The sequence below is a fragment of the Arctopsyche grandis genome, chromosome 4 (genome assembly GCF_051622035.1).
Source record: "Arctopsyche grandis isolate Sample6627 chromosome 4, ASM5162203v2, whole genome shotgun sequence".
NCBI classification, from domain to species: domain Eukaryota; kingdom Metazoa; phylum Arthropoda; class Insecta; order Trichoptera; family Hydropsychidae; genus Arctopsyche; species Arctopsyche grandis.
Genome location: NC_135358.1, coordinates 25,356,371 through 25,375,952, shown reverse-complemented (window position 1 = coordinate 25,375,952; position 19,582 = coordinate 25,356,371). Strand labels below are relative to the sequence as shown.

Sequence of the window (19,582 nt, the reverse complement as noted above, 5' to 3'; positions counted from 1 at the left end):
GTACCAGAAAACACCGGGATCCCGGGATTAGAAGCCTTAGTCTACACGCTTATTTACAGCACGATTAAATATGACTCAATTTTCTACTTACGGTTGAAATTTATCATAAGATTTTCCGTGACCCTGTGTGATGCATTTTGCATATTCGTTTTCAAATAAAATTTCAACCACTGAAGAGTGATCCATTAATAAACCAAACTGACCCAGTTAAGAGAACATAAGATTGCCAGCCACTGGTTAAAGACAATGATATGAAAATCAATCGTCCGTTAAATTAAAATATTTTTAGAATATACGTATGTAAGTACGTACAAAAATACAACGAGTACAAAAACATTAAATCCAAATTAAGTCTGAAAAAACTTATTTTGCCGAATGATGTACCTACTGGGTTATTATTATATACTAATGTTATGCCCGTTGATTTCAACGGGTGGCTTCGGAAAGGAATTGATTAAAATAAAGTTATATGTTATACATAAATATAATGTAAGGTAATTTATAGGCGCGCGCGCGTATTGATAGTAAAAAGTTGAGTGCGCTCATTATACACTCGCTGTTCACCCACATCGAAACGATGAATGAATGTGTGTGTGTGTCTTCGTGGATGTGTGTACGCTCCCACGCATCTGACGCTGACGTCACCCGTTCCAACTGAGGCGCTCAATATCAGGAGAACATGTCAGACTCTCAGGTCCCCATTTCCCCTCTACCCCGTATCTCCTCGACATGATGGGTCGTCACGCCACATCCCTATGCATAACGTATACTACTGGTATTCTAAAATTTGTTTTTTTGAAATCTCCATACTTGTCCACGCATCCGCCACATACATACATACACACTTACCCACATACCCACAAACATACATCACGTCCGTTTTTATGTGTATATTATTTATAAATATTCAACATCGTTACCTTACACATCTGAAATAAAATAATGAGACATTCTGTTAGAGCTTCAGTCCTTATTATCTAATAATATAATAGATCAATAAACAAATCTATTTATATGTATGTTTGGTCATGAGAATGGTGACGTATGGAGGTAACCTGTTACTATGACATATATGTACATATAATTTGTACATACATACATATGTACATACACCGTTGTCAGAAATTTCCTTGTAAACAATATGCGTGACATACATATAATGACTATATAAAATTTATAAGAGAAAAAAATACTTCGCATGACATATTATACATATGATCATACATATGCATCTCATATAACTATAATTTCGACGAATCAAATAACTAATATACATATGTATCTATGTACGTCATTTGTTGCCTATTTGAGACTCAAAAACTAAAGTCAATCGTCAAAACAATGATATTAAGCTAACGTTTTATCTCAACTTGACACCACTGTTTCCTTAAAAATATATCACCCGACACTGACAACTGAATACATATGTATGTACATATAGACAATAGAAATACGGCCAGCAAAAGACATTACTAAAATATTCTTCACATTCACTCGAGTATCATTTTTAATAACCGAAGAGGTAAAAATAATACCCCACCAGCCGGCACCCGATATTCGACTTATTCTTCTGCCACATCGCATTGTGAATCTTAGTATAGTTTTAATTAGTTGACTAAGCTCAAAATCGCTCGATTGCATAAAACTTGCATACGGACATTAAGTCCGATCTAATTTTACACGGGCCAGAAAACTTTACCAAACACCGAAAACGCCGGCTAAAAACCGATTTTTTGTTATTGCTATTTAACGATGTGTCTTTCGACACGTGGAAATGCGCATATTTATAAACAACGTCGAAATGAAAGCAACCGCTAGATGAGTCGCTTGGCGCTTTCGACGTTTTGAATGTGCTCGCGAGCAAACGTTGACCTTTCACGTTCAAAGCAGTGATGATGTATTCGATGACAATGATGATGATGATGATATCATTAGATTTACATACGCCATTGGAAAAAAAATTCAGATGATTTCATTTGATTGCTTTATTAATCACAAACAGACGGCAACCGAAAAAAACAAATCAACTGTTCTGTAACATTTACCTCATTTATTTATTGCACAATATTTATCTACACAGCTATTTTCCAAATTTATTTTATTTCTCATACATGTAGTATGTCATTTTAACCGTAGCTGCCATAGCAGTCAGTTCAGAAACGACACCTATGGCCACACTTGTACATTAATACCAGTGGTGTAGTGCTAAATAAAAAAGTACCAGGGCGGTGTTTAATCTTTACGACCACTCCCCCCCCCCCGCTATTTTCGTTCCTTAAAAAATATGTATTCTAATATTTATAAAAAAAAATCAAATGCTAATTAACTTGAAAAGTCAATCAAAATGGTCTGAATAAGTTTTAATTTTTAATTAACATACAAATCTGATGATTCGATTTCGGCATCATTCAAAGTGTCTATAATTTTTTCAATGGGTTGTTATTGGACTGTTTTTAAAAAAAAAATCGCAGTCAAATGGGCATTTGAGTGAGCTCAAATATTTGGTACAAAATATTGTATTGAATAAAAAAAATTACAAAATTTTATATTAAATATAAACAAAAATATCTTTTAATTTTACTCAAAAAAAAGTTTTTATATCAAAGTACCAGGGCGGCGATCTGGCCCGACTAAACCACTGATTAATACTAAACATATGCAATGTAGTTATTTTTTTTTTTTTTTTTTTATTTTACATATATACCAGGAAGGCCTTACAGGAAAATCCCAATGCGCCTTCCTGGCCAATTACAAATACAAATGCAGCATTTTTTTTTTTATTATAAGTCGTTGAATTGCGAGACACTGAAAAAACTCGCAAATTAACGAGACATCTATGAATTGTACATAAATTTTTATTGTACATCCATCAAATTTCAAATAGTGGTGACATAGTAGGTAGGAAGGATTTTTAGCCAATTTTTTTTCCGGGAACCGTTTCAACAATGAAATCAGAGAAAATTGGCAAACTCTGATAAGAAACGATCAACCTGGAGTCACAAATCCAGGTCTGACCAACAGCATACTCTGAAAAAATCATTTTCATTCAGGGATAGAACCCGGCACCTTCTTGACGGTAAGCAGAAGCTTAACGTCCGAGCTATGCTGCTGGCTAATGTATGTATATTTAACAATCAACAAATTCGGATTTACGACGGATTTACAAAAAACGAGGGGGGATACCGATTTTAATTGGGTCCAAATATAAATCAACAATTAAGTAAGATAAAATTGCAAACTCTAACAGGAGGCGGTCGATATGCATTTACCTAATAATCATACAGATTTTATTTTCTTTATTTATTTCGTAGAACATGAACACTCGCCTTACAGATCGCTTCAAAGCGACGATTGCATTTATACAGATACAATAAGAAACTGATAAGAAACGATCGACCTAGAGTCACAAACCAAGGTCTAGTCAGCAGCGGGACTCTAGTGGGACTCGAACCATGACCACTCTGCTCGAACTCATAATTAATATAGTTTTTTATTTTAATAATATAATGTGTTAAACACTAGTCTACGCCACTGGTTATATAAATGATCTATACATGATTTATAAATGCTCTTGCCAGCAGTGTATGTATATAAATCGAATAATTATTCGATTCCAGTTGGGATTTGAACCGTCGACCTCTCTACTGGTATGGAACAATGACTAAACCAGTGAGCTACGCTGTAGCTTTCATATACTTTTATAAATTTTCATATACGAATTTATCTGATTTCATTGTTGAAACGGTTAATCACTCCGATTCATATCCTCTATTTATCACCTCTATAGTTGATGTGTACAACTTTGGCCATATCTGTCGTTTTGGGGAAACTTGTCATGGCACTATGGTGAACACATACATATATAAGTTATATAAAATGTATCATCCAGTTATATGTAATATATTTTGATTGATTGAAATATATTCCGAGTTACCCACGTAAGTCCATTCATATGGCGAATTACATTCCAACTAGTCAATATATATTACAACTGAAAATACCCTTCAACTAAAAATTGGTTCTAGGTTAGATGGAAAGATTAGGTTTTAGTGAAAACGTCACTCGACTAGTAAATTGAGTTGAAAAGTCACATTTTTGTTTTGAACATATTCTTGGATTTAATACGATACACATCACCATAATTCGTAATATCTAGCATATATTAACGCATTATTGAATTCCAAATCATTCTAAAAAACATCAAAACTGTCAAAGATATTATGTACATATATTACAACTGGCGCACATTGTTGAAAGTGTATTTGCAATTTACTAGTAGTAGAGTTACAATTTACTAGTTGATTTTTATTCGAATATGAATTACCTAAAACGCCAGATGGAATATATTACAACTGAAAATACACTTCGACTGTAACATACGTATAGGTACATACTTTCGTAATCAAAAATCACAGCTTATATTCGATGATTGCATAAGTTCATGCCCGCATTCCGTTAAAAAAACGTTTACCATCGTGTAAGAAGATCGGGCATGATCTTATTCAGTCATCCAATATATGAGCCGCTATATTTCGAAAGAGACTTTGTATGTAAGAAAGTATTGTTGGGTGGGCTTTGGGTGGGAACTTTGTAAACAAGTCAGAGTTTCCATGACGACATGGGGAAAGGGGGCCTTCGCCCCCGGTCCGAAGGCCTGGGGGGCCGCCGGATATTTTTTATAATTTAATATATAATTTCGAAAGAGACTTTGTATGTATGTGACTATCGTTGGTTCGTAGAATCCATGACGTTAAATTTAATAAAACAAAAACAAATGAATACTCAAATAAATTTGAATAAAATAAAAGTATTCAAATAAATTGTTTACTATGAGATTGGCCATTTTTACATATTACAAATACCGAGCAAAGCCGGGTAAAACCACTAATATGTACATAAATATGAAAACAATTTACAATATAAGTATGTACTTATGAGCCGTTATATTTGAAAGTGGCATGAGTCCACTTTTCTTCATTTCGAGAAATATTTCGCAAGACATTAAATATAATGTTTAGCGTTTAACCATATTTAAAAAAAATACTGGTTGCCTGTAATACTTTTATTCTGCTTTTCGGAGATTCTGGACACATCGAAATAAAATAAGTGATAGCAATTTGTGAACCATGTATGTAAGTCAAATTGAACTTCGCCACTTTCAAAAATAACGACTCGTATTAAAAATCTTCTGATTTTTTTATTATTTCAAATTAGCTAATACTTCGAAAACTACATTCCTATCGATTTAATTTAATTTTCTCAAAAACGCAAGTTTTCATACATTAAAATATTTAAAGATTTTTCTGTCAAACAATTGGATATTATGTGTATATTAACATTTAAATTCTAATACATTCATATAAAATTATAACAAATATGACAATATCCATTTATTTACTCATTTTATTTAAAATGTATTCATCATCTGTGTAAAGCTATTGTTTGTTTTGCGATGATTCACTAGACAACCTTCGAACGCCCAACAACGACGCTCCTCAATTTTTTAAAATGTCTAATTCCAAAAATAATTTACGCTAACTCGAGGTACTTGAAGCTCGTTTTCAAACCGACTTGAATACGTTGAGGTCGAAAGTGGAGCAGCAAATGAATTTAATTTATTTTTAAATGATTAGTCGACACTAACGTCCGTGAAAACTATTTTCGCTGCTTCAGATAAACTCTAGTATTAGCGCTCGTGTTGGCGCCACTTAAAATGCCGGAACTCGAACCGAAAACCGAACACGCGTAAAATAATAAAGAGAAAAAACTTTTTTATTATCACCTTTGACGTAACTTTCGGGCAAACAACGCGCTGCGTATGCGTCCGTGACATTCGCACGTAACGAGTTAACTCGTGTCGCAACAAATCTTGACAATGAGTTAATACGATACGGCACTTGATCCCACACGTCTCACCAGATAAAACCTGAACATTGCCTTGATGACCCAGCCGAGTGTGACAGATCGATCTGTAACCAGGTCAAAATTACCAAAAAGTGCACGCCGCCGTAATTACGTAAAATTAATTAATACCAATTGAACAAAATCAATCGTTAAGACTAGTTGAGTAACGTAAGGACAGCAATACTCTTCTAGGTGCATTATTTCGAATTGTTATTATATTCATGATATTTTCTCACGTATAAAATTTACTTCTGATACGGTTTGATGGTGCAATTTTCCTGTCAAACAAGAAAGTGTACGTTTATAGGGAAAAAATCATAAAATGTTTTTAACAGATAGCGCTACAAATTATGATAGTACACGGCCGTAACTAGGGATATTTTTAGGGAGGGGGGGGGGCTAAAACACAGTCATGAACCCCGTCCCCCAAGCGTAGTTTCAAAATAAACAACTTTTTTCGATTCTAGAATTTGCGGAAAATTTGGGTTAGTGTATATGTTACGGTTGAAGTGTAACTTCTAGTTGTCTAACAGTCTAACCTAATACCAGTTACCGTTATAATATATTTTGACTAGTTAGGATATATTCCATCTAATTCACGTAAATTAATTCATATGGTGAATTACATTCCAAAATATATTACAACTGAAAATACAGTTCATCTATAGTTGGCTTCAGGTAAGATACAGAATTAAAATTAAAATTTTGTTTTTTTTTTTGTAAATGTGAATTATTTTATGAATTTAGGGGGGGACTAGTGTCCCCCCCCCCCCCCGCCTACACTCATGTCGTATTAGTTATATGTATGTATATGTAGAATTAATTTTATTTGCAGATTCATTTTAAATTTTACATGAAGTATTAAGACCTAATTAATCATCATTGTGCAGAAAATACATTCGCCTATTATTTTGCAGCATAAAAAAAGAAAAGATATGCCATTAAATTATATACATTTTAGTCTATTTGACAGGATCGTTTCTGTGAAATATTCAATTTAATAATAGTATCATTTATTAATAGAATTATAAAATCACTATTATTATTGTATTTTATACAAAATCGCAATTTAAACTGAAAATAATATGAAAATCAACGCCATTACCGAATTCAAATAAAAAATGCGACAAAACAATTGAATATCAGAAACAAACTTTTCAATAAGAAATTCAAATAAAAGCCCGTCTTTTTATAACAATTTTCTCCTAGCGATAATTTCTTAAAGCATTTACATACATATGTATGTAATTCAAAGACATGATCATAATCAAATCAAATATAAACAACTTTATAAACAGTGAGCGGTTGCAGACTTTCTGTATTATGATACTGATAACGAAATGGACTAACTTTGTAAGGCACCATAACATTTATTCATAATTAAACTGCATTCACTGCATTCACATCTCACCCACACATTCAACCGATGCAAAAACCAATTTAAATGCACGTTCAGCAACCGGAAATAAATACCTGCAACTAAGTCCACACACGTGGCGAGGTGTATGCACTACGAATGTAAATAGTCCAACTGTCACATTTCTAATATTAGCTCAGCTGACGGCAGATGAACGATACTGACGACACGAGAGCACGCCGACATAGATCACAAAATGCACTTTGCAAATGCACCGCACGTGCGCAAAGTCTCGACCGGTAAAATCGGCTCGCGGAAAACCGGATGTGCGGCAATTCGTGATTCCACGACCCGGTCTCTTGCAACTCGGTTCACCGTCGAAAAGGTCATCTGAGAGTATATCGACAGTATTATATTAAGTAAGCAGTTTGGTTTCGATTGATTTGATCGATAAACCGGGTTTTTAATTACGTGCAAATGTGCGTCCGACCGCGCTCGAAGAAAAACCGTCACTGGCAAGCGTGCTCGATGTGACGATATAATCGTGATAGCGATACTAAACCATCGCTTTGTTTATTGTTTATTTTTAGGCACATGTGAATGTGATGTTTTTAGTTGAGATCCAAGCTGAAAGCATTTCATTGATGCTTAATTTTAGTTCAAAGCTGTTTTTTGGTTGCGTTTTGATTGGTAAAATTCAAAAACATAACCTGTGTGTATATGTATGTATATGTTGAGCACGTACTAATGATGACATTTCAAAACAAACTCGAGAAGAATATTATCTATTTATTTTTTTAAATACTTGGGAGAGACGACATATAGGATTGCACTTAATGGACGCTTGCCGCACTGTAATGGAAAACGAGTATACTGAATGAAGGGTCTTCATATGTAATGTATTCCTCTTTAAAACCAGAGAAATGTTATAATAATAGAAGTGGTTTTAGGCTTCGTATTTTCAAGTGGCAAAGGCCTGTGGACATTTCATAATAATTTGCCCGGCAGTCGTATTTGATGCTTGGTGCTCGACGTATGTCCGATTGTTAATTTTATTCGCAATATGGGCAAGTGCATCGTTATAAATTGAACAATGCATTCAAAAACACACAATAAACAACATGGGATACATTTTTTATAAATAAATTAATCATTTAAGTAACAAATTATTCAGTTAACATCGTAGTTTGAAAGTTTTTAAAAGTGTCTGCATGCATTCTACATACAATTTCAGGAGTGGCACCAGAGAAATGTAAAAAATATTTTTAAATAAATGTAAAAACATGTCACTTGGTGGCACCGACTACTTAATTATATTAATAACCAATTATTTAAGTTGAATTAATATAAACATCGTTAACTTTATATTATGCATATGTTTTTTGAAACTACATATTACACGTTAATTTAAGAGTTCTCAAAGACAGACAAATGCAAAAAAGTGGATAAAAATAATCCGCCAATTGAGAAAAGAACGGATTTGCTACCAACGCCCAACACCACTATATGCTCAAATTGTAAATAAATTGATATCAAAATGAAACTTTTATTTCTGTAGTGAATATGTGATAACCCCGGTTCTATTCCGTGCGTGTATGTGTAGTTATGGAAACGTTACGCGTATAATTGACACAGGAGATGTATTGGTAAAGGCGCTTCTATTTATTAAATTTCTCTGTTTAAAACCTCTATAATTCAAACTATGTCAATACGAAATAAAAAAATTGATCAATATCAATATTAATTATTTTCACGGAAACACCCCTTTTACACGTCCCTCGCAGGTGCGAGGAGAAATTCAGTATGCGCCGCGCTCAACAACCCGTGTGAGAATTGATATCCGCCTTGGAATGACAGCTCTGCTTCAGCCGTCATTTTTTTTATTTCTTGCATTTATTTTATGTTATTCGACGTTTATTACACGTTTTATAGCTAATTACATTAATTAATGTCACAGATTTTGCATTATTTGAACTTAAAACACACATTTTTAATTGGACGCTTGGCGTCCAGCACAGTAGTTAATGAATTTTTAACACAGTACGACAAGTGTTAATATTAATAATGCATAATTACACAACGATATAAAATACAATATGAGAGAAACAAGAATCAAAATTTAATAAATAAACAAAACGAACTAAAATTGGCGGAAATAAAATTGGAAAAATACAATAAGAATGAAAACTAAAACAAAAACTCCATTATTTTTAAGAAATCTTCACGAATAGTTATAAAGAGGTTTGTTAATTAATTTATTTGGTAGACTGTTCCAAATTTTAGACATTTTATTTTAAAAGAAGGATTTTCTGAGAATATGACCTTTCAAACGAATGTTGTTTTTTTTTTAATAAAGGGGACGATCATAGAACGATCCTAGAGTTTAATTATATTTTTATAAACTTTCATTAGATCGCCTCTCATCCTTTTTACATACCTCCTTTTTTTCTTAATATATGTGAAAAAGCGTTCAATCACTTGACAAAGAATGATTTTTCATTTTTGACTTAGAACTATAAATATGGTGATTTACAGTGAGTCTACAGTATTATATCAAAACTCTAGATCACTTTATATATATATGTATATGAAATCCTATAAATAACCATAATAAAAGATACTGATGATATTCACGAAACAATTTTACAAGACAGTGGTGTCTTTATAAAACAGCAACTGTAGTAATCACGCAAAATATCTAAACAATTTGACCGTGGTTTCATATTATTTTCCCGCATTCATGGTTCATTATGTTTGAGCTATGTAAATCAACATCGATATGGTTTGTGTGCGTGTGTGTGTTTGATATCTACAGCCTCTCAAGTGGATGTAATGAATCAGAACAATTGTATCAAATGAATAATTTGAGTACAAGTCCCCCATCTCTAATTAGGACATAGGGGAGGGAGGGAGGGAGGGATAGCGCAAACCCTTTGCACACTCCCACGGCTTCACAAACCACATTCCAGTTACAAGAAACAATTCGGATTTTTCACTTATATTGTGTGTGACCTCACACTAACTCGATTTTACTTCAATGTTATATAAACATCTTAAATTTCGAAGTCGTCTTCGTGTTAGTTTAACCATTGTACGTATTAAATGCATCAAGATTATTGATAAATAAAAGGTTGGCGATTGATTCATATTGGCCATCGTCGCCCATGGTAACATAATTTGTTTGTAAGCATGGAGACGCGCTGTCTAGTCGAATCGTCTGTTTGTCATCGTTACTTTTCTTCTAAATGCTAAAATTCAACACCAAAATCTGATACAGTTCATTTCCTATATGTATATGCACATTTATGTATGTAGTAAGTAGAATAATCTCATAACTGATGAATTTATTCCAAGAAGAACAAACAATTGATGTGCCAATTAAAATTTTAAAATAAAAATAAAAAAATTTCTCGTGTTGAAAAAAAACGATTAAATTAACCGATCTCGACATTTTTTTCATTGCGCAATTGCAGACGGGTGCATCTTGAAGAAGTGGGTGAAATCGGTTTCGAACGTGCCGAAGTGGATTAAAGTGCAAAGTGCATCCGAATTGATCTCGATTTTGACAGTTGGTTGAAAGCCGTGTCGTCTGCAGAGGCAACGCCGCAGCCCGTAACAGCGCATTTATCGACCAAGTTCAAATTTTGATATAACGAAATATATAAAGTGAGTGCATTTTACTTATTTTGATGAGTATATAGGTATCATTTGTGTACATATGTACATACGATGGTTTGGTGCACAGATATTGTTTGCCCATTTTTGAATTCATACCGAATTTTAAGTTTGTAGATGCTGTAATAATTCTGGTTTTTCCTTTCAAGGTAATTTATTGACACAACATAAAATACATTGAAAGGAAAAATCTGAATTGTTCCAGCATCTACAAAATCAAAATTCGATACAAGTTCAAAAATGGACGTACAATATCTGTACACCAAGCCATCGATGTGTATGAATAATCTAATATATAATTTCGAAAGAGATTTTATATGTAAGAAAATATTGTTGGGTGGGCTTTGGGTGGGAACTTTGTAAACAAGTCAAAGTTTCCATGACGACATGGGGACGGGGGGCGGGCCTTCGCCCCCGGGGCGAAGGCCTGGGGGGGCCGCCGGATTATTTTATAATCTAATATAGGAAAGAGACTTTGTATATATGTAATCTTCGTTCATTAGGTCGTAAATCCGTGACGTCTTTAACAATTTACAATATATGTTATATTTGAAAGCGGCATAAGTCCACTTTTCTTCATTTCTAGAAATATTTCGCAAAAATTAAATATAATATTGTGCGCTTAGCAATATTTAAAAATACTGGTGGCCTGTAATACGTTTATTCTTTTCCGTGATTCTGGACATATCGAATAAAAGAAGTGATAGCAATTTGTGAATTTAGTCAAAAAGAAATAGTATTTTTAAGACTGAAAATTGGGCTTTCGCCACTTTCTAATATAAGGACTCGTATGTTTTTCACACTTTTTAGTACCCGAATATTTATATTATACTAAAAATCATTATTATCTTTACTCACATACATACACACAAATGTACTCTTTGATGAACTATTTCATACAATATTGACTCGATAATTTTTCATACTTTCTATAACTTTCATACTTTTAATCTTCTCATTCAATTTGATTTTTTTTTTACACACGTATGTATACCTAAATTATATAGATTGCTTGATTTAGACGTACGTATGGTGTATGACTTCTCGTTTTTTTTATTATTATAATACCATAAAAATATCCATCGAGTGAGTGTGACCAAAAGATTACATTAACATACATACATACATTCTGAAAAAGAATGTGAAATTCGAACCTTTATGTTAATTACGTATATTACAGTCAAAATCCGAACGAATGTAGTAATTTTAAAATAATTAATTTTATAAATTGTATAATATAAATTTAACAAAATTTATTTTGACATAACAACCAGATGGTGTAATGCAAATGTTTAGCGGTAACTTCATACATGGCCTTAAAAGGTTTGCATTTTCTATGGAATGCCAGTTAGATTGTATAGTTTATTATACAGTATTGTTTGTACAAATGTACGATGTTTGAGGCGATAGCGTTGCGTCTCTCCCAATATAGCCTTATTGATGCGAAACCGGATGTGAAATTGCGCCACTGCTCGTCTGGATTGAGCTCGACCTCACATAGCGGATCTTATATTTAATACGAAAAAATAATTGAAAATAAATCGCTCGAATATAGCAATATGTATATGTAGAACGAATATATATAAATATATATATATATATATATATATATATATATATATATATATATATATATATATATATATATAGTCCACTCTCGATTATCCGGGCTAATGCTGTGGAGGAAGGGCACGGATAATTGAAAAACACGGATAATCCGAATAATCAAATTTTGACTTGGTTTCGAATATAATATCATATTTACAACACAAATTTTTGTTTCATAACTTTAATACTCATTATTTATTAAGAAAAACGCTCATGGTTGAGCAGATATGTGGCCGTTAGTAGTTAGTACTAGTGTTGCCAAAATATAAAAAAATTGTATACGAATATAAAGACGTTTCATTGATGATATAGCACCTTGGTCCATGGGCTGAATTAAAGATGCCACATTAGGGGGCAAACATTTTGTAACCATACGTATGTCCCTCGTTTGTTTTCAATATGCTGTCGTTGGGATGAGAAGGAGCATTATCTAATAACAGCACTGCTTTCTGTGGCAATCCCTTATTTTTTAAACAATCTTGCACCTCTGGAACCCATTTCTTTATGAACCAATCTTTAAAAATCTCCCTGTCCATCCATGCCCCTCTTTGACTATGTATAATATAATCGACGGGAAGATTTTTCATTTCAGTTCCCTTAAAAGATCGAGGTTTCTTTATTTTCCCAATCACCAAAAGTTTAATTTCATGAGTTCCTGATGAGTTTCCGCAACACGTGACAGTTATCCTTTCTTTGAACGATTTATGTCCAGGAGCGGACTTTTCTCTCATTGAAGCCAGCGTTTTTGTCGGCAAGCTCATCTAGCACTGTAGATTTGATAGGGTTGCAAATTTTCTCTTTGCAAATATTTTCGAAATTAGATGCAGAATTCATCAGCAATTAAACATACGTATGGTCCGAAAAAATCTGCACTGAATACACGCACTTGTTACTTCTTCAAAAGCGACTGAAATAATTAATGCAATCGTAAAAGACGTTTAAAAAAGGAACGAAAAACATTTCTATGTGACATCATTTGTTTCAAAATACACGCGTGTTTACGGTCGCAATCAATCGGTGCGTCTCATAATCAAATAAGAAAAAAATATATATTTTTCAAGCACGGATAATCCGCACCCGGATAATCGAGAGTATACTGTATATATATATATATATATATATATATATTTTGACAATTTTTCGCACATTCAATTCGAGTCTTGTCTCTCTGAAGCAACGAGACGAAAATCTCACTTAATCTACGCCATACATCTCGTGAAGACAACGTTTATCTTGCTGATGTCGTTTAGGCCAATTTATCACCAACACACAGTGTTTTAAGAGACGTAACGTCCAAATCTAGAGATAACACAAGTAGTAGTCTTTTTCGACCACTTTATTTCTCTAAATGCAAAATAAACATAGACGCTCCGAGCCATATACGATTCCGAAGGCATAAAATTCGCAATGCTATCGATCGATAGCATTATTCGTCCGATTTTATTGTGTGTTTGAGGATTTTTTTTTTTGTAAGACGTATGGGGAGCTTCCGAGTTAAGGCTGTGTGAATTGAGAGAATGGAAAGGGGCTGTGCGACCGGAATTAATTCCGTGACTAGGGATGAGGGGTGCAAATGTGTTTTTTGTCGCCGTTTCAAGTCGGCCATTGTTCGGTGGCTTTAGGTTCATCCATTTCCATTCGGTTCCCGGCGATAAATCAATGGTTTCACGAGGCTACGACTTCCGGTTCTGGTTCTTTCATTCAAATTTCCCTCCGTGTAACCTGTTAAACGCCGGCTACAAATTAACACTCCCTACGTTCTGTTCGATTTAAATTAAGACAGGAATACTATGTTCTATTTGTCGACTGCTGGCAAAATTGAATTGTATTCAGCTTAAAGATTGTCCGTGTCGAATAAAAAGTTGCACAATTTTACCGTACAAATTTCTCAATACTTACATACATATATACATATGTATGTATGTGTGTAAAAATAATCTACTCTAGTTTAATATAAAATAAAAACTATTCTGACTGTGAGCCAATATGATTTTATCAATTTTACTCGTATAATAAATTCAGTAACACGGAAAATATTTCGTGGCGTTAATTTTAAAGAAATCCAACTCGACAGTTTCATCACATATGTATGTATGTTCTGATGGCGAAATCACAATAACAATAGAAATGTTTCTTAACCTTTAGCAGTTCATACTATTTTAAGAATCGCTACAATGCTACCGACAAAGCCATTTTTTTTTTGCTTTAAAAATATGCAAAATACTTTTGCCTAGTGCTAAAAGTTTTCCTATAATTTTATATTAATCATATTTTTGATAGAAGTAATTAACTTGGGGAAACCACTTTATTCTTGATTATAATTTTTCATGTATCACATTCTTTTCTGATCTCATTTTCTGACGATTCTAATTTTCATTGAAATTTTTTATGTCCAACATTCGTTCATATGTATAGTGGGGTGAGAGAAATCAACATTATTCTTCAACCAAATCAGTCAACAAACGTTTAGTGTCTGAACATAATAAAGCCTATTTTACTAGCCTCATCATACTTCGCTTTTTTTTAATTCAGTCCAATTTCAATCAGAAATTGAATTCAGTTTCTATTTCCCGAATAGTATTGTTCGAATTTATAAATAAATACAATACAATTTGTAATGCAAAATACAATTACAGTATGTTACTGACTTATGACATGTGCTAATTATAACAAAGTATCTATTGAAATTTATTTTAGTTCAACAAAAGTACAAGTTTTATATTTATATATTATCATATGTATGTACATACATATGTATGTATCTAGCTTGTATATTTTAGCCGTTGCTATTCTAATTTTCACCATATAAAAGCAACTTTATCCGCATGTGTATTTAATTATGGTCGTTTAAAGACGAAAGTTTACACAGACGCATTCTTTTGCAATCTGCAGTAGTTGTTTTCTACGTGTAAAAATACTCGCATTCGTAAAGAAGAGTTAACTCGTATTTCCTTATTCATACACAGTCGGTTATAAAACGCATTCACGACTTGAAATACGTGTAAGCAAACATTGAGCGTAGGTGAAATGTGGGCTGACTATGACCATTACAGTCCAGTAAATGCATCTCTATCCGGTGATTCCCAACTTTTGTCAAAAGTAACAATATAATCCACATTTGGAGTACACACATTTTATGGCTCTGTATTGAGTTACATTTTTTATTCACAGTTTATCGACCTAACGTTAAAAAAATTAGGGAAGTATACCAGTTCTATGTGCAGCTTTTTTTTCGATGTTCTTAAAAAGGAATGTTGCTCCATTGTAGGTTCCATACCTTATTAGAACGTATGGAATATCATAATGCGGTGCTTTCGATACGTTCGATTTTAATTTATAATCACAATCTATCGCCATCAATGTTAATAATGTACGATGAGGTCGATTGTGCCTATCTGTATATTATAACGTGCATATTCAATGGGGCAACATTCTCTTTGAGTCGTCTGCCAAATTTGGATATACCACTCCATTAGAAAACTTTTCTACCTTGCCGAGTTCAATTTATGCAATATTTTTAGCAAACACCGAACTCTCCGAGTAGACTTCGCGAAACGAATGGCTTGATGATATTTACATAAACAAAGTTCACCAACGAGCAACTTTCGTCAATAGCAATCACCGAGACCGCCAAATTTACAATTTTGCAAGTAGTGAATTAAATTCGACAATGCGTTTGATAATTTTATTTTTTAAATAATGTTATAATAAAATAAAAATAATGCAGTTTGAATTTTGAAAACATTTCGCTTAAATTGCTCATTTTCATATGTGAATCTTTTCACGTGAAAATTTTCGCCCTTTCTAGTCGGTTACGTCGCACTCCTTTCTTTGAGAGGCTTTTCTAATATCCAAAGTGGTTTCGAGATATTATTCTTGGGTCTGTCCCTAAACGGTGTCTTTTGAAACGTTGATTACCAAATATGATATTTACCAAATATAAAAAAAAAAATCTTCAAAATTACCCAAACAAAAAACAAAATTTTGAATCATTTTTTTGATATTGATAAAAATATTTTACGTTATTACTTTAATGTACATGTCATAATTAAAGTGTATCTTTTAGTTAAATTTTTATATTCGAATAGTTAGAATATATTCCATCTAACCAGGTACCATCTACCGTTATAGTTGAAATGTATTTTCAGTTGTAGTATATTTTGACTAATTGAAATATATTACGTCTAAACATATTACAACTGAAAATGCAGTTTCATTATAAGTTGATGGAAAGGTTAGGTTTTCGTGAAAAAGTTACTCGATTAGTAAATTGAGTTGGAAAGTCACATTTTTGTTTCGATCACATTCTTAGATTTATCGTAATACGGTACTTATTACCTTTATTCGTAACATCTAGCAAATTTTAAAGCATTTATAAAAAACATCATAGCTCAAAAAGTTATAGGTATATTTCAACTGGAGGACATTGTTGAAAGTGTATTTGTGCTTTTATTATATATATATATATATATATATATATATATATATATATATATATATATATATATATATATATATATATATATATATATATATATATATATATTATATATATATATATATATATATATATATATATATATATATATATATATATATATATATATATAAATGACTCAAAGCTTACGTGGAGGCATCACATTAAAAAAAAAATAGAACAGATTCGAATGAAACAAAGAGAAATGCATTGGCTTATAGGAAGACACTCCAAATTAGACCTACAATGCAAAAAACTGATATACCAGGCAATCGTGAAGTCAATATGGACATATGGCATACAACTGTGGGGATGCAGTAAGCCATTCAATATCGAAAAAATGCAAAGATGTCAAAACCAGTTTTTGAGGATTATCACCTTTGCATATCGCTTCGTCACAAATGAAGAGATCCACAAGGACCTTAAAATCAAAAAAGTAAAAGAAGTCATCCGAGAATGTGCCGGGAGGCACGAGTTGAGACTGCACCGTCACCCTAACATAGAAGCGTTGCAGCTATTGGACACAATTCACCAGCAGAGGCGTTTAAAGCGAAAAAAGCCTCACGAATTGGTGTTCTGAATGTGAGAGATTTAGAAGCCCAATTCACAATTTTGGGGACGGAGTGATGATTTCGTAGTGCCCGTACATGATCTGAAGAGCAACGATATCGCTGGTGATGATTTATCGGGAATCGATAAGATGGCACCAAAAAAAAAAAAAAAAAAAAATAAAAAATAAAAAAAAATAAAAATATATATATATATATATATATATATATATATATATATATTTATATATATATATGTATGTTGTATGTGTACATTTTGTTAATTTATCAACATACTAGTTTGTTCGTGCACGATCCAATCTGGCCAGTTTTATTGCATACAAAAGAACAAATTGACAAATGACCTAGTTTGTTAATGTATAAACTATTATGCATAAGTTTAAGTATTGTCAATCGTTTGTCTCATGTGCATACATATGTATTCTGGGTTGAAATATTTTTAATATAAGTGGAAATGGGAATTATAGCAATGTTGTAATTGCGGTTTCCATATGATTTAGCTTTTATATATTTGGCGTTTTGACAGCTAAAACGTTCATGCAACATCTGGTCAATCTGTTTTGAGATGGTTTTTGATTGTTAGCACTTAAACTAAAATCAATAATTCGTGTATGAACAAACTAGTATGTTCATGAACGAACCAGATTGAACACTTTGATTGTAACATATACACATTCAATACGAGTTGTTATAATCTAAATATCTTAGGTAATAGATATCTCCATTTGCAGCTAATACTATTTGGGCACCATATTTAAACTTAATGTATTTGCCATTACTTCTTATATATTTGCCATTTTTGTTTAATTGCTTATAACTCTATAAGGTATACTAATACTAGTGTCAGTATTTTTACCGATCACTATACTAGTATTGATTGAATATTTTAAATTCATATCCATTTTAAACGTAATCGATGAACTTTCTCGTAAGTCATCAATATATGCATGGTAAGTACACACTAGATCTAGTATGTGGTTCCGTAAAGTATACTTTCAATGGTTTCGGACGTTTTTAAATTTAATAAAAATTCGAAAAGGTGTCTGTCTGTCCGGGTGTGAACGGCGAACAAACAAGCGGCAAAATGAATATCCTGGCCCTGGCTGGTCGGTCCAAAGGGATAGATGGGGAGTAAGGGGTGGTAGATGGCAACCCTTGGCGATCGATCCCGAGGGTTGCCACTGTCAAAGTGAGTAGCCGTGTGGACAGACCGGCATCTATCTTCGCTCACCGGCCAATCTAATCCCGGGATCTAATCCTGACTGGGGCTTATCTCCCTGCGAGAGGGAAATTCGCACAACAAAACGCGCCGCGATTAATCAATTTTCTCGGCCAATCAAGAAGACCCTCCCGACTCTAATCCCATTCGATCGATTGATGACAAAACGGAAACGATTGAGAACCGCCGCAAAGAGCGTTTTCGCGTTCGTTCATTCATTCATTCGATGGGTTTGACAGATGACGTTAATGTATGGATATTTCTATTATACCCACATACTTGTACATTTTTTTTTAGATACAACTCAGGACTTTTACTGGATTTTTAAATTACTTCCGTCGGATTGAAAAAGGTTGTCGACTGCTGAATATATCAACATAAATTTTATATCGTTTCATAAATAGATAGAAAAATTTAAAATGACCTAAATTGACAAAATGGACAACATTTAAGTATAATATTTACGTTATCCCGAAAGTTTCAAAATAATATTTTATAAAAGTAAATTATAAAAAATTAACTATTTTTTTTTATTAAAATAGCAATTGGGTGCATAAATCATAAGTATAAGTTAAATGGACACAAAACCTACACTAATGCTTTCACTTATTCACAAAAATATTATTTAATATTTTTGATATTTTTCCAATATTTATGATATGTATGAAAAATTCCACATGATTGATCGACCAAATTATTCTTAACATAAATTGAATTACTATACTACTAACATATATGTATGTATGCGTATGTTTAATATTATATACGTACAT

The 19,582-nt window shown here is 32.7% G+C and overlaps 1 protein-coding gene across 1 annotated transcript in view; it reads right to left on the bottom strand.

Annotated features, from left to right (window-relative positions):
* The window catches only part of sif (guanine nucleotide exchange factor still life), a 262,789-nt gene extending 255,014 nt beyond the window's left edge, over positions 1 to 7,775 (bottom strand). Inside the window, exon 1 of the mRNA XM_077428526.1 lies at positions 7,733 to 7,775. The gene's annotated coding sequence lies outside the window, so the exon portion shown is untranslated. The remainder of the gene's footprint in view (positions 1 to 7,732) is intronic.
* Positions 7,776 to 19,582: the final 11,807 nt, after the last annotated feature.